At 39.6% G+C, this 18,829-nt stretch overlaps 1 protein-coding gene across 7 annotated transcripts in view; it reads right to left on the reverse strand.

Annotated features, from left to right (window-relative positions):
• The window catches only part of SLC39A10 (solute carrier family 39 member 10), a 160,251-nt gene that overhangs the window by 90,277 nt on the left and 51,145 nt on the right, over positions 1–18,829 (reverse strand). For 5 of the 7 annotated variants that reach the window (XM_070388884.1, XM_070388903.1, XM_070388882.1 and 2 more), the window contains one exon: positions 1,305–1,418. The exons of the other annotated variants lie outside the window; for them this stretch is intronic. The gene's annotated coding sequence lies outside the window, so the exon portion shown is untranslated. The remainder of the gene's footprint in view (positions 1–1,304; positions 1,419–18,829) is intronic. 7 annotated transcript variants of the gene reach the window in all.

The raw sequence follows: 18,829 nt of genomic DNA on the forward strand, positions 1-18,829 counted from the left end.
CAGAAAGAGAAATATAAATATCATATACTGATGCATATATATGGAATCTAGAAAGATGGCAGTGATGAATTTATTTGCAGGGCAGCAATGGAGAAACAGACATAGAGAACAGACCTATGGTCACGGAGGGGAAGAGAGAAGGGAGAGGGTAAGACGTATGGAGAGAGTAACATGGAAACTTACAATACCATATATAAAATAGATAGCCAATGGGAATTTACTGTATGGATCAGGGAACTCAAACAGGGGCCCTGTGACAATCTAGAAGGGTGGAATGGGGAGGGAAACAGTAGGGAGGTTTGGAGGGAGGGGATATGGATATATCTATGGCTGACTTTTGTTGATGTTTGACAGAAAACAACAAAATTCTGTAAAGAGATTATCCTTTCATTAAAAAATGAGTGAAGTGGCAAAAAAAAAAAAAATCAAATTTCAAATTGTGTAGCAGATGAATAAGGAAGTATTCATTATTCTATGTTAACACAACAAACATATACCACCAAAATTGAAGATGTATTCATGAGTAAGAGATGTAACAATACATTTTTGAATTGTCAGGTTACAGTAAAGAGTTATTTTCCAGATAAAACAGGCCCGTCTTTTGATACCTATATATGGGTTTGAAGATTTCTAATTCAAATTCTTTAACCTTTGAATCAAAGTGTGAGATTTAGAAAGGGAAATAAGTCCAAGAAATAAAAGAGAAACAAACTGTCTTCTAGACAGGAAAAATTATTATCACTTTCATTTATTTCTCCCATCTATTTCATCTCTGTGTGTCAGTGGAAAAGTAGAAATGGCCCACAGCTATTTGTGCCTTGCAAGATCAGAATTCCTGCCTCTGCACGGAAAATATAGTCTACCATATAAAGAATGGCTTTAGGGAAATAATTATCTCTCTCTGTAAAAGTCAACATTCAATTCCTCTAATGTAGTAATATAACAATTCTATAACTAAATGACAGAAATATATGTTTTAAACTCAACAATAAGCGCCATTGATTTACTTATGTATTTTACTTGAAACTAGCTCTGGAATGAGTAGAGTTACCACATCAAGATCTATTATTTTAGATGTTTCAAAATAGAGAAGTGTAATCTTCTAATCACCAAATGAAGTAACAGCCTTTGAATGATAAAGTAGCTTCAGTAACTCTGCTTTATAAGCATAATTAGTGGTCTTATATATAGTAGCATTCTGCATTTACTGAAGTTTTCCATCCTGTGTCGTAAATATAATCTAGTTGTTTTGTCTTTTATACCTTATAAACATTGATCATCATATCCATAAAATTGCTTGTTACCTTAGAATGTAGTAAAATTAGGACTTCCCTTGTGGCCCAGTGGTTAAGACTGCTGGTTAAGAGCTTCCACAGAAGGGAACACAGGTTTGACCTCTGGTCTGCCTCTTGAGAAACCTGTATGCAGGTCAGGAAGCAAAAATTAGAACTGGACATGGAACAGACTGATTCCAAATAGGAAAAGGAGTACATCAAGGCTGTATATTGTCGCCCTGCTTATTTAACTTCTATGCAGAGTACATCATGAGAAACGCTGGGCTGGAGGAAGCACAAGCTAGAATCAAGATTATGGCATCCGGTCCCATCACTTCATGGCAGATAGATGGGGAAAGAGTGGAAACAGTGTCAGACTTTATTTTTCTGGGTTCCAAAATCACTGCAGATGGTGATTGCAGCTGTGAAATTAAAAGACGCTTACTCCTTGGAAAGAAAATTATGACAAACCTAGACAGCATATTAAAAAGCAGAGACATTACTATTCCAACAAAGGTCCATCTAGTCAAGGCTATGGTTTTTCCACTGGTCATGTATGGATGTGAAAGTTGGACTATAAAGAAAAGAAAGACTATAAAGAAAGCTGAGCACAGAAGAATTGATGCTTTTGAACTGTGGTGTTGGAGAAGACTCTTGAGAGTCCCTTGGACTGCAAGGAGATCCAACCAGTCCATCCTAAAGGAGATCAATCCTGGGTGTTCATTGGAAGGACTGATGTTAAAGCTGAAACTGCAGTACTTTGGCCACCCGATGTGAAGAGCTGACTCATTGGAAAAGACCCTGATGCTGGGAAAGATTGAGGGCAGGAGGGGAAGGGGACGACAGAGGATGAGATGGTTGGATGGCATCATCGACTTGATGGACATGGGTTTGGGTGGACTCCAGGAGTTGGTGATGGACAGGGAGGCCTGGTGAGCTGTGGTTCATGGGGTCACAAAGAGTCAGACATGACTGACTGACTGAATTGAACTGAACTGGAAGTAAGATCCCATGTGCCATGCAGCAATGGCCAAAAGAAAAACAAAATGTAGTAAAATTCATCGTGTGATGATATCAGTATTCTCCCATATTCCTATTGCAAAGGACATAGATATTATATATTGGTAAATACTTGTTTTTTTTCTTTTTCTAGCTGTACCACAGGGCATGGGGGATATTAGTTCCACTCCCAGGAGTTGAACTCAAGCCCCCTGTGATGAATCCTAACCACTGAACCACCAAGAAATTCCTATACTGGTAAACATTCTTAATCACTAACTGAGATTTTTTCAAAAGTTATTTTCAGAGGTGACTCCAAATCAAAAGCCTAGCAAGGATTAGTCTATTTCCATTCTTTGCAGCCAAAGATGGAGAAGCTCTATACAGTCAGCAAAAACAAGACTAGAAGCTGACTGTGGCTCAGACCATGAACTCCTTATTGCCAAATTCAGACCGAAATTGAAGAAAGTAGGGAAAACCACTAGACCATTCAGGTATGACCTAAATCAAATCCCTTATGATTATACAGTGGAAGTGAGAAATAGATTTAAGGGCCTAGATCTGATAGATAGAGTGCCTGATGAACTATGGAATGAGGTTCATGACATTGTACAGGAGACAAGGATCAAGACCATTCCCATAGAAAAGAAATGCAAAAAAGCAAAATGGCTGTCTGGGGAGGCCTTACAAATACCTGTGAAAAGAAGAGAAGCGAAAAGCAAAGGAGAAAAGGAAAGAAACAAGCATCTAAATGCAGAGTTCCAAAGAATAGCAAGAAGAGATAAGAAAGCCTTCTTCAGCGATCAATGCAAAGAAATAGAGGAAAACAACAGAATGGGAAAGACTAGGGATCTCTTCAAGAAAATTAGAGATACCAAAGGAACATTTCATGCAAAGATGAGCTCGATAAAGGACAGAAATGGTATAGACCTAACAGAAGCAGAAGATATTAAGAAGAGATGGAAAGAATACACAGAAGAACTACAAAAAAGATCTTCATGACCCAGATAATCACGATGGTGTGATCACTCACCTAGAGCCAGACATCCTGGAATGTGAAGTCAAGTGGGCCTTAGAAAGCATCACTATGAACAAAGCTAGTGGAGGTGATGGAATTCCAGTTGAATTATTTCAAATCCTGAAAGATGATGCTGTGAAAGTGCTGCACTCAATATGCCAGCAAATTTGGAAAACTCAGCAGTGGCCACAGGACTGGAAAAGGTCAGTTTTCATTCCAATCCCAAAGAAAGGCAATGCCAAAGAATGCTCAAACTACCGCACAATTGCACTCATCTCACACGCTAGTAAAGTAACGCTCAAAATTCTCCAAGCCAGGCTTCAGCAATACGTGAACCGTGAACTTCCTGATGTTCAAGCTGGTTTTAGAAAAGGCAGAGGAACCAGAGATCAAATTGCCAACATCCGCTGGATCATGGAAAAAGCAAGAGAGTTCCAGAAAAACATCTATTTCTGCTTTATTGACTATGCCAAAGCCTTTGACTGTGTGGATCACAAGAAACTGTGGAAAATTGTTCAAGAGATGGGAATACCAGACCACCTGACCTGCCTCTTGAGAAACCTGTATGCAGGTCAGGAAGCAACAGTTAGAACTGGACAGGGAACAACACACTGGTTGCAAATAGGAAAAGGAGTTCATCAAGGCTGTATATTGTCACCCTGTTTAACTTATATGCAGAGTACATCATGAGAAACACTGGACTGGAAGAAACACAAGCTGGAATCAAGATTGCCGGGAGAAATATCAATCACCTCAGATATGCAGATGACACCACTCTTATGGCAGAAAGTGAAGAGGAACTCAAAAGCCTGTTGATGAAAGTGAAAGCGGAGAGTGAAAAAGTTGGTTTAAAGCTCAACATTCAGAAAATGAAGATCATGGCATCTGGTCCCACCACTTCATGGGAAATAGATGGGGAAACAGTGGAAACAGTGTCTGACTTTATTTTTCTGGGCTCCAAAATCACTACAGATGGTGACTGCAGCCATGAAATTAAAAGACACTTACTCCTTGGAAGGAAAGTTATGACCAACCTAGACAGCATATTTAAATGCAGAGACATTACTTTGCCAACAAAGGTTCGTCTAGTCAAGGCTATGGTTTTTCCAGTGGTCATGTATGGATGTGAGAGTTGGACTGTGAAGAAGGCTGAACGCCAAAGAATTGATGCTTTTGCACTGTGGTGTTGGAGAAGACTCTTGAGAGTCCCTTGGACTGCAAGGAGATCCAACCAGTGCATTCTGAAGGAGATCAGCCCTGGGCTTTCTTTGGAAGGAATGATGCTAAAGCTGAAACTCCAGTACTTTGGCCACCTCATGCGAAGAGTTGACTCATCAGAAAAGATCTGATGCTGGGAGGGATTGGGGGCAGGGGGAGAAGGGGACAACAGAAGATGAGATGGCTGGATGGCATCACTGACTCGATGGAAGTGAGTCTCAGTGAACTCCGGGAGTTGGTAATGGACAGGGAGGTGTGGCATGCTGCAATTCATGGCGTCGCCAAAAGTCGGACACAACTGAGCACTGATCTGATCTGAACATGTTTTTGAACCACTCTGAAGTTCTAACAGAAGACAATATATTAGTAACTTTTAAGTAAATTATGGTTAAATGTTGTTGATGTTCAGTCATTCAGTCATGTCTGACTCTTTGTGACCCCATGGACTGTGGCACACCAGGCTTCCCTATCCTTTACCATCTCCCAGAGTTTGCTCAAACTCATGTCCAATGAGTCAGTGATGCCATCCAACCATCTCATCCTCTGTCATCCCCTTCTCTTCCTGTCTTAAATCTTTCCCAGCATCAGGGTCTTTTCTAATGAGTCAGCTCTTTGCATCAGGTGGCCAAAGTATTGGAGCTTCAGTTTCAGCATCAGCCCTTCCGATGGATATTCAGGACTGATTTCCTTTAGGATGGACTGGTTTGATCTCCTTGCAGGCCAAGGGACTCTCAAGAGTCCTCTCCAGCTTCACAGTCCGAAAGCATCAATTCTTCAGTGCTCAGCCTTCTTTATGATTCAACTCTCACATCTATACATGACTACTGGAAAAACCATTGCTTTGACTATACAGACCTTTGTCAGGAAAGTAATATCTCCACTTTTTAATGGTTAAATGAATTATTAAAAGTTCATCTAATGACTTGCTCTCATTAAGACTCTACATTTCCATTGCAGGGGGGATGGGTTCAATCCCTGATTGTTGGTTGGGCAGCTAAGATCCTGCATGCTGCATGGAGCAGCCAAAAACAAAAATAAATTTTAAAAATAAGTTTCTTTAAACTTTGAAGTAATGTTGTGTTTTGAGAAAACACCTTTAATTATTTTTAAAGCATATGCAGAGCTTGGGGCTAAGATGTGTTTGGTGTTTTAATTAGAGACTGAATGTTCTAATCAGGGATTCAATTTGCCATTTTAAAAATAGATGTCAAGTGAGATAACTTAATAATTTCAGCAGCAGTATGGAAATTTCTTTCTTCAAACTGCCCCTTTTAATCAGGTGCTACAGGGGAAATTATTGGTAGCCTTACTAGCATCTGAAAAAAATTGTAGATCATTTGTATAAGGGCAAAGCTTTTGTCATAAGATACTCTGGAAAATATTAAGTGAAAGAGTTTCCTCTACAAGTCTGACATGTTCATTCAGTGGCTCCACAGCTGTGGTTGTACCGGCATAGGTGTTAAGTATAAACTCTCTGATTTATAAACTCCCTTGGATTACTGTCATCACAGTAATCCAAGGGAAACATATTGGTATAGAAATAATGTCAAGAATAGTATCAGATTTGAGATATATCTGGGAGGTAGAATTGATGAGACTTGATCAATTGATGAGACCAGATAAGAATGTGTGTAGGGTAGGGAAGGTGATCAAGGATAATTTTTGGGTTTCTGGTATGAATAACTGTATAGGAATCTTCTACCACGAGTGAGAAGACTGGAGGAGGGACAGGTGTAGAGGCTGGGGAAGAGGATGAATACTTAATAGTTGGAGATATTTTAAGTTTGAGATACGTAAAGGACATCTCAGTAGAGATTTCAAGTGGGTAATGTGATTTCCAGTTCAAGCTCCAAGGATAAGTGTAAGTGAAAGTTGCTTGGTCATGTCCAACCCTTTGCGACCCCATGGACTGTCCATGGAATTATCTAGGCCAGAATACTGGGGTGGGTAGCCTTTGCCTTCTCCAGGGGATCTTCCCAACCCAGGGATTGAACTCAGGTCTTCCACATTGCAGGTGGATTCCCTACCAGCTGAACCACAAGGGAAGTGTGAGGCAGGTAATTAATTTTGAAGTTGTCAGTGTTTAGATGAAACCACAGGACTAGATAAGATTGCTCAAGAATAACTGCGTAGAATGTAAAGAAGGCCCAGGACCTCTGCCTGGACAACTTGAGAAATTGTCCTACTCTATTTTTATCTAACTCCTTTCATATTTAGGTGTCTGCCTAATTTTTACTTTTTTAAAAAGACTTCTCTGGACTACTTAATCTACATTAGGCAATGCTCTGCCCATATGTTTTCATCAAAGTTCTTACCACAGTTTGCAATGAATTATTTGTGATTATTTATTTTGTATTTGTCTCTACACTAGAATGTATGTTTCATGAATGTATGCTTCAGGGCAGAGGCCATTTGCTTTAATTTGTATTCCCAATGCCTGGCACATATAAATACTAAGCATTGAGTAATGAAAGAAAGGGGATGTGAATAATGAGTGAATGTAAGATGAGTCTGTTGAGGTGATAAAAATTTAGCAATTGTTAAAATATAAACCATATATAAAACAACTTGAGGTATTATCATTTATCTTGAACTTTTCTAAGGAAAAAAATAAATAGCAAAGAATTTAAGCAATTTACTTTATAATTTCATTCTTTACTGAGGGTTTCTATTGACGGTCTTATATGTAAATGTTTATGGAGAACTCTGTATGCTCAGAGTACAAACAATTCATCAACTGTACAAGTGTTCTATCATAAACTCCCAGAGACTGGATCCTGTGTTATTCATCCTAATCTCTTCTCCTTCAAGGTTCTCTTGTGTATGATGAATGGCCAGATGTGTTTATTGTTCTAATGTATGCTTTAATTGGAGAAGGCAATGGCACCCCACTCTAGTACTCTTGCCTGGAAAATCCCATGGATGGAGGTGCCTGGTAGGCTGCAGTCCATGGGGTTGCTAGGAGTCGGACACGACTGAGCGACTTCACTTTCACTTTTCACTTTCCTGCATTGGAGAAGGAAATGGCAACCCACGCCAGTGTTCTTGCCTGGAGAGTCCCAGGGACGGGGAGCCTGGTGGGCTGCCGTCTATGGGGTCGCACAGAGTCGGACACAACTGAAGTGACTTAGCAGCAGCAGCAGCATGCTTTAATTGTTACATTGAAACGTCTTTATACGTTTCAATTATAACTTTAGAATAAAGGGGACATGACATTGATTTTGCTCGAGTTTTGCTTATCTTGCTCAATATTCACATCTTTATAAACGTTCCTTATACCAGAAGTTCACTTCTAAAGTTTATTTTAATACATCTGAGAGATTTCTTCCACAAGACACAATAGATTATACATAGAGCCACCAGAAGTATGAAGTCTGCAAAATTTGATATTGACAACCATCTGTTCCTATCTGTGGCATTACTAATTCCCTCTACCATAATCAGTGGCTTTTGGCTGTCCCTCAGACTCTCAATGCAGCATCGTCATTCGGTACACTATGTGCAGAGGTACATTTTCCTTCTTTCAGAATTACTACCTGTCTTGTTTGCGATTCTGTCCTGGTCTTATTTCCTATTATGCAAGAAATGTCCAGTTGTGTTTTTACTTGGTTGTGAAATAAAAATTATTCTGATAATTATAGAATGTTAGAATTAGCAAGTCTTTAGTCTCCCTCACTTTTCAGCTATTGATATAATTAGTTTATTTTCTGGGGTTTGTTACTTTGGGTAATATAATTGCCTTTAGGGTGTGTTGCTAATGGTGGGAAGCTGCTGCTGCTCAAATCACATCAGTAGTCCTTTCTACACAAAATGACGTCAACTGGCCACTTATTTAAAAGAGTGTCTTCATTGTTTACTCCATTTTAAAATAGAAGGATGGACAATTATTGAAGTTGTAGCTATTCTGTTTAAATGAATCACAATGGCAGTTATGAGTCATAGAGGATGGTTTGGTTTGGTTTTAATGCAGATTTCTAAACCTACTGTTTCAAATGTTTTGAGAGAACGATCAGAATAAATTATCCAGAGTCGTAGAAAATTAGAATCAACATATATCCTTGGTTTAAAACTCCCAATTTTTTATATTTTATATTTCTTAGGCAACAGTTAACCCTTCATTTAATGCAGTAATGCAGTAACATTTTATTTTTTTTAACATTTTAAAATATAATTTTAAGGCAATCTTTGAGGTGTTGAGAATTTACTGATGCATCATCATGAATTTATTTCTGCCAAGAAACACAGATTAATGCTTGAAGATAAAAACAGCCAGGGGACATGGGAAGACATTTATGTGCAAGGAGAGGAATTGTATCTCTAGGCTAAAACTATTTATCAATTTTCCTGCCACTAAAACTTGCCAGCCAGTTTGTGAGCCCGAGATACAGATGAGTAATTCTGTATAGAGAACTCTTCTCTGTGGGGAAAATGCACTCAGGGAAATTACTACCCATTGATGATATTTTCCCTGACGTCCTCTTCACCCTTATCTGCACTTTGCACAGTTACTCTCCAACCGACCCTCTCTAGCTACCATCTATGCCCTGCAATAGATCTAAACCCTCTCTAAAATCGAGAAGTGGTTTCTTTTTTAAAAGGAAGCTCTTTTACTTTCATTTCCACAGAATTACAGAAGATTGTTGTTGCTGTTTTTTTTTTTTTAAGAATTTAAACATATATTAGTAATGTATATTTTGTGGCCATGAAAATAAATACTTGTATTATTTTCTTTTTCATATGTCAAATTAAAATGTTCATTACTTTCTCATCTCAAAGCTTCAGGAACAAAGCATCGAGAAGGAAATGGTAAATAGCAAAGTTGCCCTCTAAACAGTCAGACCATCAGGACGGGATGAGATTTATTGCTACCAGGTTTTCACTACTTGAATCTTGCTGAGGCCTTTGTATCCCTAAGGGAATCTGATAAATTTTAGGGTTTCTGATCACACAGCTACTGTCTCTTGGAAAAAATAAAGAAGAATATGTAACAGAAAATATCAGAGGTTTTTCATCTCAAGATAAAGGAGGTAAGAACAGGGTCTCATTTAGAATTTTTTGAGGTCTGGAACTCTGAAAGATTGTGATTCTTCACGTGTTGTTCAAATAAAGTCAACACCAGACTGTAAAATGCAAAATACAAAATTTACATGGCATGTAAATTAAGAGTTTCTCTCCAGTTATTTTTTTGTATGTAGAAATTCGGACACTTTATCTTTGTTGAGCTCTCTTCAGTTTTTCACATCCCTGCTTTGCTGGTGTCCATTGAGAAGCAGGTCCAGGATGGGCAAAAGATCTTATCTTAGGCATGCATTTTCCATGTTCCTCTCTCCTCACAGAGCCTCGTACACAATAAGGGCCTCATAAATGGCTCAGAAGTGGTGATGAAGAGGGCAGATGGAGCACTGGCTGATTGGAGTTGTTAACAAAATTTTAAACTGCCAATGCCTTATTGGACAAAGACGATTATTCTCTAATAATCACATAAATTGCTAATTTATAAGTATAATATCTAACCTTCATTCCTTCTGGGTAGGCAATTGCCACATTTTATATCTTTAGTGCGTGGACACAACAGGCTTTCCTTCACATCTGGATACAACTGAAAGGGTCACCAGATTTTGGCTAGTGAATGATCTCCCTAGTAGGTGATCTTTATTTTCTTCCTGAGTACACATTTCCAGGAAATGATAAAGCCTTTATTTTACATTTTAAATCCTCAGTATAATTTTTCCCAATCTATATACCTATGAGGGTGTATACATGTGCATGTGTGGTGGTTTTGGTTTGTTTGCTTGAATTTGGATTTTTTGAATGAATGACTAAAACATATTTACTTTGATAAAATACTTTCGCATTGTTACAAAGTACATTCACAATGTTTTCAGATTCTTTCCTTTCCAAAGCAAGTTTCTGAGAAAAAAAACATTTTACAAATAAAGGTATATAATATAGTGTGTTCATTTTGCCCCATTTAAAATTTGATAATAAGTTATTTTATAAAGCCAAATGTTTTCTTTTCAGGGCCAAATTTCTTTTTGAGAGCTAAAGCATGCCAGTAATGGGCTGCTTCAAATTTTAGTGATGTAGAGCCAAAATAAAATTGTTCCTTAAGACTCTGTATGTGTAGAGCACTGGTTATTTGTTCCACAGTAAATGCTTGCTTTTCATACTGTTCATGGGGTTCTCAAGGCAAGAATACTGAAGTGGTTTGCCATTCCCTTCTCCAGCGGACCACATAGAGGAAAACTACAGAATGGGAAAGACCAGAGATCTCTTCAAGAAAATTAGAGATACCAAGGGAACAGTTCATGCAAAGATGGGCTCAATAAAGGACAGAAATGGTATGGACCTAACAGAAGCAGAAGATATTAAGAAGAGGTGGCAAGAATTCACAGAAGAACTGTACAAAAAAGATCTTCACGACCCAGATAATCATGATGGTGTGATCACTGACCTAGAGCCAGACATCCTGGAATTTGAAGTCAAGTGGGCCTTAGAAAGCATCGCTACGAACAAAGCTAGAGGAGGTGGTGGAATTCCAGTTGAGCTATTCCAAATCCTGAAAGATGATGCTGTGAAAGTGCTGCACTCAATATGCCAGCAAATTTGGAAAACTCAGCAGTGGCCACAGGACTGGAAAAGGTCAGTTTTCATTCCAATCCCAAAGAAAGGCAATGCCAAAGAATGCTCAAACTCCCCCACAATTGCACTCATCTCACATGCTAGTAAAGTAATGCTCAAAATTCTCCAAGCCAGGCTTCAGCAATACGTGAACCGTGAACTTCCTGATGTTCAAGCTGGTTTTAGAAAAGGCAGAGGAACCAGAGATCAAATTGCCAACATCTGCTGGATCATGGAAAAAGCAAGAGAGTTCCAGAAAAACATCTATTTCTGCTTTATGGACTATGCCAAAACCTTTTACTGTGGATCACAATAAACTGTGGAAAATTCTTCAAGAGATGGGAATACCAGACCACCTGACCTGCCTCTTGAGAAACCTATATGCAGGTCAAGAAGCAACAGTTAGAACTGGACAGGGAACAACACACTGGTTCCAAATAGGAAAAGGAGTACGTCAAGACTGTATACTGTCACCCTGCTTATTTAACTTCTATGCAGAGTACATGATGAGAAACGTTGGACTGGAAGAAGCACAAGCTGGAGTCAAGATTGCCGGGAGAAATATCAATACCCTGAGATATGCAGATAACACCACTCTTATGGCAGAAGTAAAGAGGAACTAAAGAGCCTCTTGATGAAAGTGAAAAAGTTGGCTTAAAGCTCAACATTCAGAAAACGAAGATCATGGCATCTGGTCCCATCACTTCATGGGAAACAGATGGGGAAACAGTGGAAACAGTGTCTGACTTTATTTTTCTGGGCTCCAAAAACACTACAGATGGTGATTGCAGCCATGACATTAAAAGACGCTTGCTCCTTGGAAGGAAAGTTATGACCAATCTAGATAGCATATTCAAAAGCAGAGACATTACTTTGCCAACAAAGGTCCGTCTAGTCAAGGCTATGGTTTTTCCAGTGGTCATGTATGGATGTGAGAGTTGGACCGTGAAGAAGGCTGGGCGCCAAAGAATTGATGATTTTGAACTGTGGTGTTGGACAAGACTCTTGAGAGTCCCTTGGACTGCAAGGAGATCCAGTCCATTCTGAAGGAGATCAGCCCTGGGTGTTCTTTGGAAGGAATGATGCCAAAGCTGAAACTCTGGTATTTGGCCACCTCATGCGAAGAGTTGACTCATTGGAAACGACTCTGATGCTGGGAGGGATTGGGGGCAGGAGGAGAAGGGGACGACAGAGGATGAGATGGCTGGATGGCATCACTGACTTGATGGACGTGAGTCTGAGTGAATTCTGGGAGTTGGTGATGGACAGGGAGGCCTGGCGTGTTGCGATTCATGGAGTCGCAAAGAGTTGGACACGACTGAGCGACTGAACTGAACTGAAATGCTTGCTTTAATATGGCCTCTTTTGTTTAAAGAAATGTATACTGAGCCCAAAAGGACACACTCCAAAGTACAAAGATGCATCATTAATAAGCAATCTAGGGCTTCCCTGATGGCTCAGTGGTAAAGAATCCACCTGCCAATGAAGATGTCAGTTCGATCCCTAGTCTGGGAAGATTCCACCTGCCAAGGAGCAGCTAAGCCCATGGGCCATAACTATCGAGTCTGGGCTCTAGAGCTGGGAACTGCAACCACTGAGTCCACATGCCGCAACTTCTGAAGCCCATGCACCCTAAAGCCAGTGCTCCACAACAAGAGAAGCCAGCATAATAAGAAGCCTGCATACTGTAACTAGAGAGTGGCACCCCTCTCCCCACAACTAGAGAAAAACCCACGTAGCAACAAAGACCCAGCATAGCCAAAAATAAATAAAATTATTATAAAAAAGAAGTAATCTATTTAGGTAAATTATATAATACTGGGCAAGGTTGGAGTGGTGAGGGGTGAGGGGAAGGCAAGGAAACTTTATTCTTGTAAAAACTTCTAAGGTCACTAAGGCAATTCTAAACAAATGTTAAACAGAAATATTAACATTTAAATATTACAACTTACACTTAGGAGAAAAGTCTGATTATCGATGGAACAGAACACTCAAATTCAATCATGTCAACAAAACACATGCCCTTATATAATCTGGCAGAACAGCCCTGAATACAATACTTTTTTATTAAGTGGTTTTCAAACTCTACCTGAAAGTGACATCATTTATTAACATACAAACTTTCACCTTTAATTTCCTTGTATCTCTTTCCATTATGCCTTCTGGGCTCAGCTGATTTAGCCTTCCTAATTAATCTCTGCTATTGTCCTTCTGGGATTCTCTGGTGGCTTCGACGGTAAAGTGTCTGCCTGCAATGCGGGAGACCTGGGTTCGATCCCAGGGCTGGAAAGATCTCCTGGAGAAGGCAATGGCACCCCACTCGAGTACTCTTGCCTGGAAAATCCCGTGGACGGAGGAGCCTGGTGGGCTGCAGTCCGTGGGGTTGCAGAGAGTCAGACACGACTGAACGACTTCACTTTCACATTTTCATTGTCCTTGCTGGTTTCTCACACAGGTGTCATCAATGACATCCAAACTGTTTTTTGGCTTTTATTTACAAGTTCCTTTGTCACATTCACCACAACTTCTCTTTCAAACACTTGAGTTCTCTTTAAACCCTCTGTCCTTAAAAATATCCTCTTGATCTGTGTCTTGGAGGCATGGCTGACTAGTAACCATTTTGGTGATGTCATATAACTGCTTCAAACTGGAAAAGCTCACTTTAATTTAGTAGGTCTGCTTAAACCAAAACAGTTCTAGGAATGTTTGGAATGCTTGAACTTAAGATGAAAAGTCTAATTCACTTGTTTTCTAAAAAACTGTGCTAATAGTGAGGACCAATGTGACATACGTTAAGAACAGTTTTCAGATCAGATCAGATCAGTCGCTCAGCTGTGTCTGACTCTTTGTGACCCCATGATTTGCAGCACGCCAGGCCTCCCTGTCCATCACCAACTCCTGGAGTTCACTGAGACTCACGTCCATCGAGTCACTGATGCCATCCAGCCATCTTATCCTCTGTCGTCCCCTTCTCCTCCTGCCCCCAATCCCTCCCAGCATCAGAGTCTTTTCCAATGAGTCAACTCTTCACATGAGGTGGCCAAAGTACTGCAGTTTCAGCTTTAGCATCATTCCTTCCAAAGAAATCCCAGGGCTGATCTCCTTCAGAATAGACTGGTTGGATCTCCTTGCAGTCCAAGGGACTCTCAAGAGTCTTCTCCAACACCACAGTGCAAAAGCATCAATTCTTTGGCATTCAGCCTTCTTCACAGTCCAACTCTCACATCCATACATGACCACTGGAAAAACCATAGCCTTGACTAGACGAACCTTTGTTGGCAAAGTAATGTCTCTGCTTTTGAATATGCTATCTAGGTTGGTCATAACTTTCCTTCCAAGGAGCAAGCGTCTTTTAATTTCATGGCTGCAGTCACCATCTGTAGTGATTTTGGAGCCCAAAAAATAAAGTCTGACACTGTTTCCACTGTTTCCCCATCTATTTCCCATGAAGTGATGGGACCAGATGCCATGATCTTCGTTTTCTGAATGTTGAGCTTTAAGCCAACCTTTTCACTCTCCACTTTCACTTTCATCAAGAGGCTCTTTAGTTCCTCTTCACTTTCTGCCATAAGAGTGGTGTCATCTGCATATCTGAGGTGATTGATATTTCTCCCGGCAATCTTGATTCCAGCTTGTGTTTCTTCCAGTCCAGCATTTCTCAGGATGTACTCTGCATATAAGTTAAATAAACAGGGTGACAATATACAGCCTTGACGAACTCCTTTTCCTATTTGGAACCAGTGTGTTGTTCCATGTCCAGTTCTAACTGTTGCTTCCTGACCTGCATGTAGGTTTCTCAAGAGGCAGGACAGGTGGTCTGGTATTCCCATCTCTTTCAGAATTTTCCACAGTTTATTGTGATCCACAGTAAAAGGCTTTGGCATAGTCCATAAAGCAGAAATAGATGTTTTTCTGGAACTCTCTTGCTTTTTCCATGATCCAGCAGATGTTGGCAATTTGATCTCTGGTTCCTCTGCCTTTTCTAAAACCAGCTTGAACATCAGGAAGTTCACGGTTCACGTATTGCTGAAGCCTGGCTTGGAGAATTTTGAGCATTACTTTACTAGCATGTGAGATGAGTGCAATTGTGGGGGAGTTTGAGCATTCTTTGGCATTGCCTTTCTTTGGGATTGGAATGAAAACTGACCTTTTCCAGTCCTGTGGCCACTGCTGAGTTTTCCAAATTTGCTGGCATATTGAGTGCAGCACTTTCACAGCATCATCTTTCAGGATTTGGAATAGCTCAACTGGAATTCTATCACCTCCACTAGCTTTGCTCGTAGTGATGCTTTCTAAGGCCCACTTGACTTCACATTCCAGGATGTCTGGCTCTAGGTCAGTGACCACACCATCATGATTATCTGGGTTGTGAAGATCTTTTTTGTACAGTTCTTTTGTGTATTCTTGCCACCTCTTCTTAATATCTTCTGCTTCTGTTAGGTCCATACCATATCTGTCCTTTATTGAGCTCACCGTAGCATGAAATGTTCCTTTGGTACCTCTGATTTTCTTGAAGAGATCCCTAGTCTTTCCCATTCTGTTGTTTTCCTCTTTTTCTTTGCATTGATCGCTGAAGAAGGCTTTCTTATCTCTTCTTGCTATTCTTTGGAACTCTGCATTCAGATGCATATATCTTTTCTTTTCTCCTTTGCTTTTCACTTCTCTTCTTTTCACAGCTATTTGTAAGGCCTCCCCAGACAGCCATTTTGCTTTTTTGCATTTCTTTTCCATGGGGATGGTCTTGATCCCTGTCTCCTGTACAATGTCACGAACCTCTGTCCATAGTTCATCGGGCACTCTATCTATCAGATCTAGGCCCTTAAATCTATTTCTCACTTCCACTGTATAATCATAAGGGATTTGATTTAGGTCATACCTGAATGATCTAGTGGTTTTCCCTACTTTCTTCAATTTCAGTCTGAATTTGGCAATAAGGAGTTCATGGTCTGAGCCACAGTCAGCCCCTGGTCTTGTTTTTGCTGACTGTATAGAGCTTCTCCATCTTTGGCTGCAAAGAATATAATCAATCTGATTTCAGTTTTGACCATCTGGTGATGTCCATGTATAGAGTCTTCTCTTGTGTTGTTGGAAGAGGGTGTTTGTTATGACCAGTGCATTTTCTTGGCAAAACTCTATTAGTCTTTGCCCTGCTTCATTCTGTATTCCAAGGCCAAATTTGCCTGTTACTCCAGGTGTTTCTTGACTTCCTACTTTTGCATTCCAGTCCCCTATAATGAAAAGGACATCTTTTTTGGGTGTTAGTTCTAAGAGGTCTTGTAGGTCTTCATAGAACAGTTTTGGAACCAGATAAATTTGAGTTTGAATGCCAGCACTGCCATTTTCTAAGTAGGGAAAATTATTATCTGAGCCTCAGGTTTTTCTTCTGTAAATATTCCTTACATTGCAAAATGTCTATGAAGATTTAACTGGCTAATGTTTATTAATCACCTGGCATATTTTACTATGCTTGGGAAATTGATCATTGGATTTATTATGGTCATAAATAATTGTTCTATAAAAACACAATTTGGGGATTTCTGGATCCCTCCCCCAACACTTTACATTTTATGTTCTCGAATAGTCATCAAAGTCTGCCTATTTATGCACAGTTAAAAAATCTATCGTTTCCAAGCCAAACTCAGTTCCAGTGCTAGGTCGCTTCCTACTTTCTGCTACAAATTTATTCTGGTTAGTTTGCACATCTCTGAATGCTGGAGAAATTACCAGTAAAATGATCTTTTTGATCTCACTGACCTTACAATTTTCTCCTTAATCCTACCTTCTGCTACTGCCAGGCCCTCTATCTGGAGAATTGGATCAAGTGATATAGGGCATCTGTAAATAAAAATTATGGGGGGAACATGTCTTTCTATCCTACAGGTAACTTATAAATCAGCATGGCTGACTTCAGCATGGCTGACTTCTCCAAAGATGGAAACAGTCCTGTGCTCCTACACTGACTTCAGTGCCAAGGACACTAACTCCATCAAATACTATCTTCAAAGAAATCAAAGAATTCACAATCCATATGGCAATCGATTTCCAATTCTAAATACGCCTGTAAAAAACATTCAGCTAATTTCTAAACATGTATTCTGGTAGCAGCTTTCCTTCCAAGTATTTTGCATTACTAAGCATCTAAAAATACATATCTATATGTATTACATAAACAGAGTACCTACACGATGTATATTCTGATTTTGCCTATCTGAGCAATTAAAATTTACTCTCTTTATTAAAATAAATCTTCAAAAACCACCATCTTTTGTCACATTCACTGGTGACTGTCAAAGAGCAGATAGTCAAAAGGAAATAAGGAAGCTCAGTGAATAAATTATGTCTTGAATGATTCTGAGACAAATTAAAACTACAGACAGTCTGTGTTCTATTTGAAAAATATTAAATCCAGACTCTTGAATTTTCTACTTATTTTTGGAGCAGTGGATCCCCAAGTGCCCTGCACTGACCGCTGAGATACCAGACTCAGGCAGGAATTTGGGAGGAATCAGAGGAAGGATCTAGGAAGTGGGAACTATGACAAGAGATAGCTTTTCAAGAAAGTGGGTTTTAGAGGTGAGCAGCTAGTTGCTCAGTACTTGATAACAGGGTCCTACTTTATCAGCTTTGGATACATTCTTTCTTCTCTTTTATTCACTCTCTGCCCATTCTTAGCATGCAAAATAATGTCTCATGTGTATCATTTAAAAATATCACAGAATAAATAAATGGCTCTTGAAGGGGCCCTGATGGTGGAGATGGCCTTCTAGAATAGGGATCTTACGGCAGCAACTTGCACAAGATTTGTGCTGGATTTTTGCTGACAGGATCAGGAACTGGATTCTTAAGTACAGAGTTATTTGCTAAATAGAAGATTTCCCATGTAGCTCTCTATGCTTTAAAGACTCACAGACAGAAGATTTCACAACCTCCAGATAACTTGTACTACTAAATGTGACTGTCATCTAATACTTAACCTTCATCTCAGAAAGTTTTGCCCCATTATCTCATGTATATCAATTTACAATTTACTCCTTTTCTGAACTCTGGGCAAATACTTATTTCTCCAGTGGCTTCATCTATTGTGAATAGAGTCACCATTTTTTCTCCTCTTCTCCAGGCCAACTCAAGTACATTTATTTCATGCCTCAGCTATTATTTCTAACCTTTTAATTATCTTTCTTGCTCTTTGAATGTTCACCAGGATTTAAGTGCCTAAAGTCCTGGAGCCCAAGTTCAGATATAATGTGCTGGGACTGGCATGTGGAACAAAGGCTAAATTATTATTGTTAAGATTGCCTCATGCTTCCTGTTATAGTTTATGTAGACTTGTATCAGCTTTTGTTGTTTTTATTATTACATGCTCTATTTATCTTTTCCCACAATTTCAGAGGCAGTCATCTTTTATACTGGGAATTCATAGACCTTTTCTCTAGCATCTCTATATGTAATTTCTTTCCTCAAGTAATTACCTTGTATGAATCAACATTAAATTATATATTTATTCCTAAATACATCAGAATCTTTGCCCAGTGGCAGGTAAATGCAAAGAGTTCAAATATAGTGTTGCTTAGTCACTAAGTTGTGTCTGACTCTTGCGACCCCATGGACTGCAGCCCATCAGGTTACTTCTGTCCATGGGATTTCCCAGGCAAGTATACTGTAGTGGGTTTTATTTCCTCCTCCAGGGGATCTTCCCAAC

This window comes from Bos mutus, chromosome 2 (assembly GCF_027580195.1).
Source record: "Bos mutus isolate GX-2022 chromosome 2, NWIPB_WYAK_1.1, whole genome shotgun sequence".
Lineage (NCBI taxonomy): Eukaryota > Metazoa > Chordata > Mammalia > Artiodactyla > Bovidae > Bos > Bos mutus.